The 15,024-nt window shown below is 35.3% G+C and overlaps 1 long non-coding RNA gene across 1 annotated transcript in view; it reads right to left on the reverse strand.

Moving 5' to 3' along the window:
* Positions 1-516: 516 nt before the first annotated feature.
* The window catches only part of LOC127864746 (uncharacterized), a 27,163-nt gene continuing 12,655 nt past the window's right edge, over positions 517-15,024 (reverse strand). Inside the window, exons 3-5 of the long non-coding RNA XR_008042266.1 lie at positions 6,438-7,237; positions 1,534-1,693; positions 517-640 (exon numbers count right to left, since the gene is read on the reverse strand). This is a non-coding gene — a long non-coding RNA (uncharacterized LOC127864746). The remainder of the gene's footprint in view (positions 641-1,533; positions 1,694-6,437; positions 7,238-15,024) is intronic.

The following is a 15,024-nucleotide window of genomic DNA, read 5'->3' on the forward strand; positions in this document are numbered from 1 at the left end:
CCTTTCTTGTCAGCATGGATGTCTAGTGCTCTGGGTATTCACAACCAAGTCATTACTCCCTTTGTATGTCAGTAACATTGCCAAAAGTCCGTTCTATTATGATATTTTGGCCGCTGAGAGGACAATCTGGGGCAGTCCGTAACCCTACAGTCGTCCAAACTATTAACAGCAGAAGTATCCCACTAGGAAAGCTTACGCTTTTATTGTTCCTTAATTTTCTCCCGTTCAATTTCTGTTTGTCCCATAAAGATTGGAACAAGTTATTGAACGTTTTATTTTTCATGATATTGTTGTGATGTCCAACAGCAACAACTGACTGTTGGCGTTACCATAACTACTGCTATTACTTTTCGTGTCTGTAACACTTGTCCCTCTCAGGCCCACAGGGAACTCTAGCTTAACAAAACTACCCAGGCTTATGTTTGGAAAACGTGACATGGGCATTGCGTTTGTTCAGAACAGAATCATGCTCAGAATTTCCTGCAGAACAGAGTTATTCAATCATGCTGACTTTTGAGTCAGGAGGTCAAGGGGGATGAGTTAGAAGTCAGGGGAGGGGAAAGGTCGTTCTGGACTGGGGCTCCTGCAGGTAGGGCTCGTGCGGTTGCTGGACCAACTCGATATCAATGCTGGTGCTCTGCTGAAAACAAAAATAACACAGTGGGTGATAGGAACTTGTAACAAATTATATTATAATCTATAACAAACTATGCCTCTTAAACGGTTGTGAAGGTTTTCAACAATATGAATTTCTAATCTGGCATTTTATTGGTTCCTTGTCCTTAATAGCATGAACATAATACAGTTAAGTCATTTTGTATTACAACAAGAAAGTATTGGCTAATGCTATACTCATCTGTAAATTTATATCTATTATCTTTACTCCATTTTCAGAGATGTATTTTCATAAGCCAATATGGGGATCACTAATGTTAGAAAGTGTCGTCCCATTTTAGCATGTGAAATTCACATAAGCTAATAATGGAGGGTAATTTCTGACTAGACTGGATTTTCATAAAGAGGATTATTTGTTTAATGAAAAATACCTTTAAGAGGAAAGTGTTGTCCATGATTAGCCTGTGTGGACTGCACAGGCTAATCTGTGACAACAATTTAAGCACATGCATAAGGCCCCATTTTTCCACATCACAGCTTATTTATCTATTAGCCAATTTTTTGCTGCATAACAAAAAGAAGGAAAACCATCTGGTTAAAAATTTAATATTTTTTAATTGTACTTATTCTATTAATCACATTACTTTCAAAATGCCATTAGATATGTTTTATTGTTAATATATGTTTCAATAAATGGGAAGCAACAATATTAATATTTAATAATAATATTAATGTCTCACCAACATTGCAAAATAAAACCACACAAGCATATTATTTTACCATGCCTTTACAGATCTTTTATGGTTAAAATCTGTTTAAATTCACACTAGAAAACAGTTTTAAAGTCAATCAACATGTAAGTTGTAAGACATAATAAACATAAATAAAACATTAAACAACTTAAGGGCAACAACTCACTGCTGGTGCAGATCTACAGTTCTCTCCCTTGTTAGTTTCAGCTAAAATGTCCTTCATGTTGCAATACCAGGACATGGAAAGGCTGTGTCACCCTCACATTGCTGGACTTTGATTTGGCTGAGCCTTTCACTACTCCTTTGTCTTCTGTGCTTAGCAGTTGCTGTAACATTGAGAAAACCAATATGAAGTCTTTTGAACTAGTAAATTAGTAATACACCAGCATTTTTTTTGCCAAATTGAAAAAAGTATTTGTACCACACCAATGAGGACAAGGCCTGTTTGTAAAACATGCATGCCCCCCCATATGGGCTGTCCGTTGTAGTGGCAGCCATTGTGTGAATACGATTTGTCACTGTGACCTTGACCTTTGACCTGGTGACATGAAAAACAATAGGGGTCATCTGCGAGTCACGATCAATCTACCTATGAAGTGTCATGATCCTAGGCAAAAGCGTTCTTGAGTTATCATCCGGAAATCATTTTACTATTTCGGATCACCGTGACCTTGACTTTTGACCTAATGACCTCAAAATCAATAGGGGTCATCTGCGAGTCATGATCAATCTACCTATGAAGTTTCATGATCCTAGGCGTATGTGTTCTTGAGTTATCATCCGGAAACCATTTTACTATTTAGGGTCACCGTGACCTTGACCTTTGCCCTAGTGACCTCAAAATGATTAGGGGTCATCTGCAAGTCATGATCTATCTAACGATTAAGTTTCATGATCCTAGGCGTATGCGTTCTTGAGTTATCATCCGGAAACCATTTTACTATTTCAGGTCACCATGACCTAGACCTTTGACCTAGTGACCTCAAAATCAATAGGGGTCATCTGCGAGTCATGATCAATCTACCTATGAAGTTTCATGATCCTAGGCATATGCGTTCTTGAGTTATCATCCGGAAACCATTTTAATATTTCTGGTCACCGTGACCTTGACCTTTGACCTAGTGACCTCAAAATCAATAGGGGTCATCTGCAAGTCATGATCAATCTACCTATGAAGTTTCATGATCCTAGGCCCAAGCGTTCTTGAGTTATCATCCGGAAACCACATGGTGGACGGACGGACCGACCGACCGACATGTGCAAAGCAATATACCCCCCTCTTCTTCGAAGGGGGGCATAAATATATTCTTTGACATGCGTTTGTGTTGAAATGTTCAGTTTCAGTGCTCATTTTATCAATCTCTTGCACGACGGTTACATTACATTCACCTCTGTGTTGGGCTCAGAACGGACTATTGTTATGAAAGCATCTCATTCATGTCATGATCATACCAAGCGTTTATCATTAAGGTTACAGTATACTAAACAATCTTTTGCCCGACGATTACACTGCATTCAATGCATTTAAGAAAACCATCTCATAGCATGATATCTTATATCAGTCTTAATTAATTCTTATAAAATTGATATGGTTTTTTGATGTTAAGAAACCAACATACATACACACGTCGAAGCAATTTCTAACGTCACTCAATAAACATTATGTTCAATTATTTAGATATGTAAAGTGCGTGCAATGATTCCATCTGCGTAAATGGGCAATTAAATAGTTCCAAAGAGTTGCATTAAAAATCGCAAGTATTTGCACGATTTATCGTACATTTTAAAGTCATATTTCTTAATTTAATGCATGCGATCTTAAATATCAAATCAAATATACATTGAATGCGTTTGTTCGGTTTTAGCTATGTTATAGACAAAATGGCGTGCTGAGCCTTTCGCAGAGTTGTATGTGAGAGCAAAGAACGACAACTCTGCGTGGAGATTGTCATTTTATTAGTCCACTTGCATATAAGTGCCTATTACGTGTACTTTATAAAGATGGAAAGAAAAGGCTTTTTTTTCACATACACAATGGAGTAAAAATTATGTTACAGGCCATTTGCCCTTAATAACTATCATATTACAATACTAGTTTGCCTGTACTTTGATGACGCCCATAAATCTATATTTTCAGTTACCAATAACAAAACAATATTTTGTCCAAGTTATTTTAAACATTAACTGTGTTTGATATGATATTCTGTGAACAAAATACGGCTCAAATTTTTTAATTTTGTGAAAAAATGAGTAGCCAACTCTTTAAAAATGGCAAAGTATGTTAAATTGGGATATTGTGAGCAACTACTTTAGACTTGCTTAATATGTATGTTAAATTTGCATTGATATGTACACTGATGTCTCAATTACCAGTTTTTAATCATAGTGGTTTTGATACCATATTTGTTCTAATCAGAATTTACAAATACCAACAGACTGGAGGCAGACTAAACTTGAGCCATATTCCGGACAACTGGGCTTAATGAATATGTATAGTACCACATTAGCCTATGCAGTCAACACAGGCTAACTTGAGATAACACTTTCCACCAAGACATGATTTTTGTTTAGAACTAATTTCTTTAAAGCGAAAATTTCCTCAAAAATGGAAAGCATTATCCCTAGTAATTCTGAGTGCACACTGCACAGGCTAATCTGTGGATGGTACATAACATGCATTAAGCACCCTTTTCCCATAACAAGGCTCACCTGGTTTCATCTTGTACAACTCTGTAACAGACTGTAGGAGGATTTACTTTGAGCCTCATACCGAGAAAACAGGGCTTTATAAATTGTGCACTAAGTGTCTGCCCAAATAAGCCTACCCCGGTAACAACTTAAAATGAAAGACTACATAATTTTTAATGAGATACTCGGCAACTTTAACTGTAAAACAATACAACTTTTAACATGACACTAAACAACTTAAAATATGAGACTGTACATATTTAAATGTGCACATCTTATTACGCGAGACTAAACAACTTGCAATAGACAATACAACAAGTCATAAGACACAATACTGTAAGTATATGAGTACTTGATCACACACGTTTTGCCTATGGATTAGACAGAAATGCAAAAACAGATGAAAGTCTATGGTGAATTAAGTATATGATGTTCTGTCTTGCTACCAGGGGCCATTATACTAGTAATAATAGCCTATTCTGGTTAAATTTTTTATATGTACGTGATATTGAATCGATTGATGTCTACATTTTATGCAATTGTTTTTGTAAGACAGACCTTAGATGTAAAGTTTAGCCACTGGCGTTGAAAGTGTGTGCATAAGGATATAAAAGCAGTATAGTGATAGTGTCTTTGCAAACATCCGGTTTCTAAATTAAATAAAAGTCATAATCAGTTATACGTGAACACAAATACTTAACAATTTATAATTTTTGATTTGTATTTTGATTGTACTAAGTTTCAACTTATACAGCTTAATAAGGCAAGTAACTCATTGTTGCAACCTATCAAACACTTTTTTTGGCAAATAATGCATTGTAAATTTTAACCAGTAAATATTTATAAAACAAGGGCTGTTTGTAAAACATGCATGCCCCCCATATGGGCTCTCCGTTGGAGTGACAGCCATTGTGTGAATATGTTTTTTGTCACTGTGCCCTTGACCTTTGACCTAGTGACCTGAAAATCAATAGGGGTTATCTGCCAGTCATGAATAGTGTACCTATGAAGTTTCATGATCCTAGGCATAAGCGTTCTTGAGTTATCATCCGGAAACCATTTTACTATTTCAGGTCACCATGATCTTGACCTTTGACCTAGTGACCTTAAAATCCATAGGGGTCATCTGCGAGTCATGATCAATCTACCTATCAAGTTTCATGATCCTAGGAATAAGCGTTCTTCAGTTATCATCTGGACACCATTTTACTATTTCGGGTCACGGTGACCTTGACCTTTGACCTAGTGACCTCAAAATCGATAGGGGTCATCTGTGAGTAATGATCAATGTACCTATAAAGTTTCATGATCCTAAGCATAAGCGTTCTTGAGTTATCATCTGGAAAGCATTTTACTATTTCAGGTCACCATGACCTTGACCTTTGACCTAGTGACCTGAAAATCAATAGGGGTCATCTGCAAGTCATGATCAATGTACCTATCAAGTTTCATGATCCTAGGCATAAGCGTTCTTGAGTTATTATCCGGAAACCATTTAACTATTTCGGGTCACTGTGACCTTGACCTTTGATATAGTGACCTCAAAATCAATAGGGTTCAACTGCGAGTCATGATCAATCTACCTATCAAGTTTCATGATCCTAGGCATAAGAGTTCTTGAGTTATTATCCGGAAACCATTTAACTATTTCGGGTCACTGTGACCTTGACCTTTGACCTAGTGACCTGAAAATCAATAGGGGTCATCTGCGAGTCATGATCAATCTACCTATCAAGTTTCATGATCCTAGGCATAAGCGTTCTTGAGTTATCATCCGGAAACCATTTAACTATTTCGGGTCACTGTGACCTTGACCTTTGACCTAGTGACCTGAAAATCGATAGGGGTCATCTGCGAGTCATGATCAATCTACCTATCAAGTTTCATGATCCTAGGCATAAGCGTTCTTGAGTTATCATCCGGAAACCATTTAACTATTTCGGGTCACTGTGACCTTGACCTTTGACCTAGTGACCTGAAAGTCAATAGGGGTCATCTGCGAGTCATGATCAATCTACCTATCAAGTTTCGAGATCCTAGGCCTAAGCGTTCTTGAGTTATCATCCGGAAACCATTTAACTATTTCGGGTCACGGTGACCTTGACCTTTCACCTAGTGACCTCAAAATCAATAGAGGTCATCTGCGAGTTATTATCAATGTACATATGAAGTTTCATGATCCTAGGCCCAAGCGTTCTTGAGTTATCATCCACAAACCACCTGGTGGATGGACCGACCGACAGACCGACCAACAGACGGACATGTGCAAAGCAATATACCCCCTCTTCTTCGAAAGGGGGCATAAAAAATTAGACTTTTTGAGGAATGGGGCTGAATTTAAGCCCAATCTTTGACAAAGTTACTTACACTGTAAGGTCTCACCTGAAGCTCAGAAGCTGAGCTTATATGCTGGCCTCGCGGATATTGTTAAGGGCCGAGTTTGAGTTCTGATTAACTTCGGGCTGAGAGTCGAAGGGTGTACTGGAGCATACAACAAAACTGGTGTCATGTTTTTTAGCCTTCTTTAGTCTCAATTCAATGCAATGCCCTTTGGGCTCGGAGTGCAAAACCGGACGTGTTTACTTTTAGCAACTTGTTTTCAATAATGGGGAGAATTTGCGTCTGTGGTGCACCACATGAATATATTGTGCGCTGAGGACAGTCTGTAACGCTACTACTGTCCTAACTATCTACAGCAGATATACTTCTGAATGAATCATTTCAATTGTTCCTTTTTTTCTCTCGTTCCTTGCTGAATATTTAGCTGTCTTATAAAGAATTAAACAAATTATTCAACGTTTAATTCTTCGTGAGATTCTTTGTGATGTCCACAGCAGGAACTAACTGTTTGCGTTAACTGTTAGCATTACCATAAGTACTGCTATAACGTCTCGCTTCTGTAACACTCATCCCACTCTGGCACTAGAGCTAAACAAAACTACTCGGGCTTGCTTGGGGAAATCTCGACACGGATATTTCGGTTGTTCATAACAGCGCGTGAAAACTTGACGTGCTGAGGATTTATTGCACAGACTTGTGTAACGATGCTGACCCTTTGAGGCCGGAGGTCCAGTGCGAGGAGCTAGGGATCAGGGGAGGGAAAGGATGGTTCTGTATAGGGGCTCCTGCAGGCCAGACTGGTGCTGTTGCTTGGCCAACTCGATATTAATGCTGGTGCTCTCCTGAAAACAACAACACTAGATTGGGGGATATGAACTTGTAGCACATTTTTATAATACAATGCATAATACACTACATATATGCCTCTTGATTGGATGTGAAGGTTTTCAACAGCAAAACATAATTATCTGAATTTCTAATTTGGCATTTCATTGGTGCCTTGTCCTAAATAGCAATTAATGAAAATTAATGCAATTAAAGGGATCTTTTCACGCTTTGGTAAATTGACAAAATTGAAAAAGTTGTTTCAGATTCGTAAGTTTTCGTTTTAGTTATGATATTTGTGAGGAGACAGTAATACTGAACATTAACCATGCTCTAATATAGCCATTATATGCATCTTTTGACGATTTTAAAACCTAAAAATTATAAAGCGTTGCAACACGAAACGATTGAATAATTTGGAGAGTTCTGTTTTTGTCGTTAAATTTTGTGCAACTACGAAGATTGCTTATAACGGCCACCGGAAAAACTTTGCGAAACCGAAATTTCGCAAACTTAAGTACCCTTTTTCTTGAAGGTTTGCTTATTTGTGATAAAGTATAAGATAAAAGTCTAACTTGTGATTAATAATTGGTTATTTTTGCTTGTTAAATGCGTTTTCTTCACTATGAACTTTATTTGCAAAGTTGGGGTTCCCATGGGATTTTTGTAATTTCCCATGGGATTTTTCATTATCCCATGGGAATTTTGGTTTCTCCCATGGGATTTTTCTCCAGCTTTTTTTATGGGAGAAAAAATCCCATGGGATTTTCAAAAACATAAAACACGTTCGTTTGTGCTTAGTTATCGATTTTAAGCATTGTTAAAGCATTTGTGCTTATTTTCGTTCAATTTACTTTGATAGAAAAAAAATCCCATTTTTTTATGGGAAAAAAAAAATCCCATGGGATTTTTTTCTGATTTTTAGAGATTTATTCATGTAACCTTCAGAAACACTACCTTTTAACAAATGATGAGCATTTCTCGCGATTTCAACGCGTTATATCGTGTTTTAAAATAATAAAAAATCCCATGGGATTTTTTTCCCATGGGAGTTTTTTGTCCCATGGGATTTTTTTTCCCATGGGATTTTTTTTTTCCAATGGGATTTTTTTAAGGTATAAGTTTCTAAAAGCTATATAATAATAATAATTATAATAATAATAATAATAATAATAATAATAATAATAATAATAATAATAATAATAATAATAATAATAATAATAATAATAATAATCGTGCTCAATATGATGAATTTGTACTTTTAAGCGACTAACATTTTTATTCGAGCCGATCATCGAGTCCGAATGGTGAGTATAAGAGCAATTTACCTGTACAAATAAATCTCAATTGTGAAGAGAACGCTACCGTACTATAAAATAATCTTGATAATAAGTCATATCATTTCTCGACAGAAAATGAAAACAGTATCCATATTGATGTCAGCAATGTCCCCTGCTATGATAAATATTGACAAAATGAAAAACCTTGACAATAATTCCGTGTCGAATACGCATAAGATTATAGCAATCAAATTCATATAAGCATTGATAAGATAATTTGCGAAAATGGGTCTTATGTCAAATACGGCAAGCGTAGCTCCATTCCATAATGTCCGGTATTAAGTCACGTCAAGTTTCGTGGTCGAATTATAGCATAATAATCATTTTCACATTACGCGATTCATATGAGTTTCCCTACATATATTGTGTTAAAATTTATGTTACACTAATGTGCGATGATGAAAAGGGGATTTCGGTAATTCTACATTCGCCCGCCTAGTACCGAAATCCCCATATTTACGCCTTAAAGGGTCAATAGGTCATCGGTATGAATGGTTTTTGACTTCACATGAATGTTAAGGTGCAACAAATTTGATATTAATTTTAATTATTAAGCACTCTTGACAGCATTAAGTTGCCTTTCAGTGGGGATTTCGGTAATTCTACACTAGAACTTAAACGCGCGCCGGTACCGAAATCCTGCTGTACAAACCTTCAAGTGTCAACAAAATTATTATAGTGTTTTTTTTCATTAGCAACCAGTGACATGTATTATCTCCCATTCGGTTACTTCTTTTAGAAAATAATTAGCGGGGATTTCGGTACTGCTACATTCGTACGCCCAGAGCCGAAATCACCCATGTTTACGCCAATCCCCCATATTACGCCTTAAAGGGTCTATATGTCATTATGTTTGGGTTTTGGCTTTGCATTAATGTTGATTTGTACACAATCATATTAGTGTTAATCATTTAAACACTCTTATCAGAATATTTTTTCCATTATTAAATAGTTTATTAATGTGAAAAATGTGTAAACGAATGTAAAAAAGGTAAAATGTACATTTAAAACATTGGTTACACAAAAGTATATGTAAATATAACATGACATAGTAATAATAAGTCTTCAGAAAGTATTTTCCAAACAAATCTGATGAAACAAATGATATCGTACTACCTTATTTACAATATGCTATACACTTTTGCAATTTAGTTATCAATGTTTAATCAAAGCATAAATCAGGATAATATGTTGCCTCTTAGCGGGGATTTCGGTAATTCTTAACAAGCACATAAACCCGCGCCGGTACCGAAATCCCCGCTGTACAAACCTTCAAGTGTAAAAAAATAATGATTTAGGTTTAAATAAAGGGAACAATAGTATTTTTGGCCACCAAAAAGCACTTCCGCGTCAACAAAACGATTGAAATTATGTCAGAAACCCAGCTTTTCATTGTATATATTGCAATACACCATCGGCCGCCGAGAGCGGAATACTGCGCTTGGCCGCTAAACAATGTGGATTGCATCAAATTAAATGTCAATTTTCGATTTTATTACAAAAATAAACACTGCCTTTTTATAAATATGTCAAGCACGTACACTTAACAAAAAAATCGATATATCTTTATGTAAAAGAAAAGTAAAGCGCTTTATATATAACAATGTTTTATAATGTCTCTCTGGTTGAGAAAAAAAACTAAACAAAACCATGTAGAACATATATGTTTTCATAATTAAAAAAAAATATTTAATGATGCACGTGATGTTTTATAATTGATATAAGTTCACGTGTCATTGAACGAGTTAAGGGAGAGATGCGAATTAAATTACACATAATTAAAAAATGATACTATACTGTCAGCTTGATTTATAAATTGTGTTCCATCGCGCCAATATATTCATTGTTCCATGAAATTGTGTATAAAAGCAAAACGATTGAAATTATGTCAGAAATCCTGCTTTTCACATGAAATGATCTTTAACACTTTTTTTATTCCAATCAGGTAATTAATAATAATAGGGGAAGTCTATACTGTGTATTAGAAACTTGTTGTGGTGATCCCTATCTTATCCGCTCAATACACATCCACCTGGCTACTGTACAGAAACAATTAGATTTACTTCCAAAATAACTGATTTCATTAATTGCTAACTTGTTGTCTACATTTTAAATTAACAACGATAATGGATCAACATCACCGTTGCACAATTATTAAGTTCACAGTAATCTGTACTTTAAATAGATAGCCTAATTAAAGACGGTGCTAATAAAGAACAAAGCGTGAATGTGGATATTAAGAAATTAGATCCTTTTTGCATGACACTGGCAGTATATCATTTTATCTTATATAAATAAGCCACATTTAAGACATGGATAAAATTAAAATAAGACACATTTGCATCTTTCATTTCTTGAAAAAAAAATAAGCACGCAGTCACATATAAATAAGATACATTGAAGACACAGAAAAAAATAAATAAGACACATTTGCATCTTTCACTAAATTTCTTAAAAAACATGTGAAACTGAAGAAAAAACATTTATTACTGACACATTATTCTAAAAGTCGACTGACAACTTAAGTTCAAAGAGGGATTTACAATTAAATAAGATCCATTTTCGCATGATGCTGGTTGTAGAGCAAGCAATACATTTCTTACTGACACATTATTCTAAAAGTCGACAGGCAACATAAATTCAAAGAGGGAACCACAATTAAATAAGATCAATTTTCGCATGATACTGGTTGTATAGCAAGTAGTCACATATTAATTACAGCTTGCATTAGTTGCAATAATTTTGTTAAGTGCGCGTGCTTCTGAACGTTGCGTTAAGCGAGAGTGTTGCCATTTTGTTAGTTTTATATTTTGGTATTATGTATGATTATTGCTTGTTTTGAATTTGAAATAAACGCTTTCTGGCAAATAAGCATCGTCTTAATTTTAATACAAATAATGAACATTTGACATACAAAATGTCCAATAACATACCGGCAATAACATTATATATATGTTAATTTCTGTGCATGTTTATACCGAAATTATAGCCGACATCGGCAGTTAGGGAAATTTAGTGACACACTTTAACACATCAAACATACATGATAGTTCTTTTTTCATATGATATTCCCCTGGTTGCTTACCGGTGTATTGGTACAGTTGATAACCCCGCCGGGACTACAGTAGGGTGCTAATACACACGTGTATCGTGTTCAATACAATCGTCTTAATTTTAATGCAAATAATGAACATTTGACATACAAAATGTCCAATAACATATCGGCATTAACATTATATATATGTTAATTTCTTCTTCGCATGTTTATACCGAGATTATAGCCGACATCGGCAGTTAGGGAAATTTTGTGACACACTTTAACAAAACAAACATGCATGATAGTTCTTTTTTCATATGATATTCCCCTGGTTGCTTACCGGTGTATTGGTGCAGTTGATAACCCCGCCGGGACTACAGTAGGGTGCTAATACACACGTGTATCGTGTTCAATACCCGATCCATGCTACAACGTGTAAGAACGGGAATTTCGGTAATTCTACCTTTTTAAGCTTGCGCACCTCTAATGGGCACATATCCAAATATAATTTAATTAATTATTTTCCTAATCAGCATCATTTCACTAAACTACATGCAAATTTGTAGGTAGCTTTCCATGCTTAAAAAAAATAAACCGATTTTTTCAAAACCACCCTCACGCTCGGCTTTTGTCCAGTTTATTTTCACCCCTGGGGTATATAAAAGTTCCATAATTCATTCAAATTTCCAAATGTGGGCATGCAGTTGGTGTGTACAGATGCAGTAAAGGTGTTTAAAGTTTAAACAAGATGAAATAAGTATTCTTTTACAGACATTTATTTTTTACAAATTTTAATATATGGAATAGCGCCATGAAATGTAAGTGATTTCAGCCAAGTAAAAATTGGGTCGGTTAAAAACAAAGTGTCATAAATTCAAAATAGTATCATTTAAGTTATATTTTAAATTAAGTTTTTATAGAAACACTATATACAAGCAAAAATACCAAAAAATAGACAGATTTACCGTTTACTTTTGAAATAAAATAAAAATGCAACATGCATCATTCGTATTTTCAGCAGTAAATTAATCAATTTAGCCATAACGTTGTTTTAATTTTAAAATTGAAGGATGTGCATACAATTTTCAACATATTTAACAATAAACATAGCTTATGTGCTATATTAAATCAAATTACGTTAGAAAAGAAATAAACGCGTCGCAAAAAGTATGCGATGTCGGCAGGAATCGAACCTGCGCGGGAAAATCCCAAAAGATTTCAATTTTATCGCCTTACCCACTCGGCCACGACAACTTTACATCTGTGTAACCTTAATTAGATATATATAAGTAAACAGGTAAAAGGCTCGCTCGATCTTTGAAGAAATCGCGAAATCGTATTTTCAGATGATAATTGGATCAAGTCAATATTTATAGTGAAAATAATGTAATCTAAATGAATAAGTTAAACATATATCAAAATTCGAAGTTTGAAAAAATAAAATGCATCTCTCGGAAATAAGCGATCATTGAAGATCGCCAATGGCTTATGAAGTGAAAGGACAGTTGAAAGTTTCCATTTTGCACTTTAATGATTCTGATAATATGGTGACAAAGGCAGTAGTCCTATGCAGTATTGTGTTTGACCGGAGAGTAGCGTGATCTGTGTCGGTGTTGGGCGCTCTGAGGGCGCAATCCGGCTACATAGGTACATAGAAACCTCTTGTGGCTATAGTCCATGGATCGGGTTCGGCAGACAGGGAACATGTAAATTTTTATATGTATGTTTTATATCTTAATTACCTAAACGTATATTTATCCTGGTTACTTATTTACTGAGGTATGAGTTAGTCGCAATGATTGTAGATACGTTGTACTATATTTAGTAAGTATTTGGAGGACGAGTGGCACGGGCACGCGCTTTATTATCACTTATGCAAGGAACGCGTTTTGTTTATATACGTATTTTTGATATTCCGATAGGCTTAAGGGAGGTAACTTATTCAAGTAAAACGCGATATTTTTGCAATGCCTTTTTATAACTCTTGTTTAATTAATTACATACGAATATACAGCTAAATTAAGATGATTTTTACCAGAAAAAAATTTCGGAGAAAGATATATTGAGATTTAGATATTCCATAGAATGCGAGTCTCCATATATATTTTCTATTGCAGGGGAGGTAATTAAAAAATTTTAAAGTCTCCGAATTGGTCTTTGTTGTATCTATTTACGTTTATTTCAAGCTTATGGCGATTAAAAAAAATTTTATTATTAGTATATGCTCACGTGGATATTGGTACGGATATATCGTGTTCATATAACTGTTACTACATCCATTTCATTCATCATTCAGGTCGGGCTACACAAATCTCGTGAAGAGGCTAGTAGGACCTGTAAACAAACTCTCATACACACACTCTTCACTCATCGTGGCGCTCTCCGCATGTCTGAGGCGACATATAAGATCGATGTCATATATAATACTGTATTCGCTGGTATTTTCGGTTGATATGTTTGATTGCGTAGGACGCAATGAATATAGTGTATTTATATTTAATCGAAGTGAGCTCATTGTTGTTTCTGGCGGTATTCAATTTCTGGTAATAGTTCGCGATTAAAGACGGTCGGTTCTCGGTTAGGTGGTGGAATGTTCTTATTTGTTAATGTGCCAAGTGCTTAAAGGCGGTTTATCGCACTTTATTAGTCGGCGTTTCAAGAGAATGGGTAATAAATGCAAATCAGTAGGTGCTTAGAAGACTTAAGTACGGCAAGAACCACAACTCACTCTGCTAGGAACGATTACCACTGCCTGTCTGCAGCAGACGACAAATGATTCTGCTCTAGCAGTGAATGTATATACCAGCTTGTAAACGCCATTGACCAGTCTAGTGTTTATCATTAAAATATGCACATATTGGCTGCTTTCATGGAAAACGAGGCTTAATGCACGTCAAATAAGATTAGCCTGTGCACAATGATAAGCATATGCAATGCGAACAAGCTAATCAATGATATTTTGATTCAATTTTCATATTTATACCAGTGAGTTTTTCATTTGACCGCCTTGCGGATACAGATCCATTAGCATGTGCTTGTGTATTATAATAACAATTAATGAGTTAATTTACTACTTACAGTATCGTTATTTTCATCAACATCATCGTTATCAACGTTATCATGATCATCATCATCAACATAATCATCATCTCATCATTATCATCATCATCATTATCATCATCATCATCATCATCATCATCATCATCATCATCATCATCATCATCATCATCTTCATCATCATCATCATCATCATCATCATCATCATCATCATCATCATCATCATCATCATCATCATCATCATCGTCATCATCATCGTCCATCATCATCATCATCATCATCATCATCATCATCATCATCATCATCATCATCATCATCATCATCATCATCATCATCATCATCATCATCATCATCGTCGTCGTCGTCGTCA

This window comes from Dreissena polymorpha, chromosome 1 (genome assembly GCF_020536995.1).
Source record: "Dreissena polymorpha isolate Duluth1 chromosome 1, UMN_Dpol_1.0, whole genome shotgun sequence".
Lineage (NCBI taxonomy): Eukaryota > Metazoa > Mollusca > Bivalvia > Myida > Dreissenidae > Dreissena > Dreissena polymorpha.